Below are 1,874 nucleotides of genomic sequence, written 5' to 3'. Positions count from 1 at the left end.
GTCAGTCAGGACTCCAGTTCTCACCCAGAGGTCAGTCAGGACTCCAGTTCTCACCCAGAGGTCAGTCAGGGCTCCAGCTCTCATCCCTCTGTGAAGGTGCTGCTGCACATCTTCCCCAGGACATTGAACTTTTCAAGAGGACGTCAGACATCTGTCCACAGTGTAGACAAAAACACTGTGCTCGTGGTCAAGTCTGCCATGTAACAGGAGCAGTACTCTCTGCTTTAGAGCACAGGTCAGCACACTTTTCCTGTGAAGGGCGAGGAATATGTATCTTGGGCTTTGTGGTCTGGGTTGCAATTATTCAACTCAGCTGTTACCGCTTTGAAAGCAGCCACAGACAACGTCCCTGTGGCATCAGCACCTGTGGCTGTGCCAGGAAAAGTACTGACAGAAACATGTGTGGGGCGGGCTGCAGTGGCCACAGGCGGCCGTGCCCTCGCCCCTAGGTTAATGGCAGGTTTGGGAGCGACCCTGCTGTGTTCACCTGGCGTGTCCCAGCTCTGCTGCTATCCAGTAGGTGACTCTGGCGAGTTCCTTTGTTCCTCTGTGGCTTGGCGTCCCTGTTGACAGAATATGCTTAGGAGTCGCACCTGCCTCCTTTTGTTCTCACGAGGTCTGAAGGGGGCAGGACGGTCGCAGTGAACAGCGTGCTGTCCCCGGCTCACCACTTCCTAGGCCCGGGATCTTAAGCGGGTCACTTCACTTCTCCGAATCTCAGCTTCTTCTCCTGAATGATGGAGATGATGAAGAAAATAAAAATAACTTTCTCAAAATTTTTTGTGGGTAAAACCATAACTACAGCACCTACTACTGTGCCTGGGATACGGATCTTTGCAGTCTCGTCACAAAGAATGGGAGGAGGAGGGGCGAGGCCACAGGGCACAGAGCTCAAGTGTGCTCCTGGAGAGGATGCACCTGTGTGTGAGCTGAGGGGAAAGCTGGAGCCAGGTGGGGCAGTGTGTGGGCTGCTGGGGTGTCTCGACCTTCCTGGCCCAGGTCACAGGGCGGCGTGTCTCAGCATGGGGAGGCTCAGGCATCGCTTAGAAGCCTCTGTGTGCCCACGTGGCCTAGGTTCTGCCAGCGGGAGACACACTCCTCTGGTGCCCTGGGCCGTGGATCTGAGCCACAGAGAGATGAGCCGGCATGCAGCGTGTGGCAGAGTTTCTCTCAGGGATGAGGTGTCAGATGGAGACCGTGGGGTGCAGAGCTGCAGGAGGTGAGGGAGGACTCAGTGAATGGGAGGAGCATGCACTCCAGACCCCTCGCCCAGCAGAATGCACTGCCTCCCTGACAGCACACACAGCATAGTCGGGCACGGGGAGGAAAAGGCATCACTGCAGGAGCCAAGGAGGCAGAGCCTGCACCTTGGCTGCTCCCACCATCCTCCCTCTACCACAAGAAGGGGCACTGCCCACCCCAGACACTCCGTCCTCCATCACAGGAGGGCTGACTACACACCCCAGACACTGTGTACAGAGTGTTCCCACCACCCTCCATCACAGGAAGGCTGACTGCACACCTGACCCTGTGTGCCTGGTGTTCCCACCACCCTCCATCACAGGAGGGCTGACTGCACCTGACCCTGTACACGGGGCATTCCCACAGTGGCATACGTGGTGAGCAATAACAAGGAGGCTATTTAAGGGACTGGGTTATGCTTTAAACAGCTTGGAAAAAAGGGATTTTAAAATGTGCGCCCACCTCTAAGGGAAGCCTTTTGATAAATATCAAATTAGCTCTAAGCTCAGTAAGGGGGCTCTGTAGTCCCTACTCCTCCAGACTCTGTAAAATGTGTGCTTCTGTCTCTCCAGGTGCACCAACACTTGAGGGGCCATCAGGCGCAAGTGCGCAGCCCTGGGCTTCCTCTGATG

Source organism: Sapajus apella, unplaced genomic scaffold (assembly GCF_009761245.1).
Source record: "Sapajus apella isolate SASKATOON/1434 unplaced genomic scaffold, GSC_monkey_1.0 scaffold165, whole genome shotgun sequence".
Taxonomy (NCBI): Eukaryota; Metazoa; Chordata; class Mammalia; order Primates; family Cebidae; genus Sapajus; species Sapajus apella.
The sequence above is the reverse complement of the archived record's forward strand: the minus strand, read 5'-3'. Positions refer to the sequence as shown.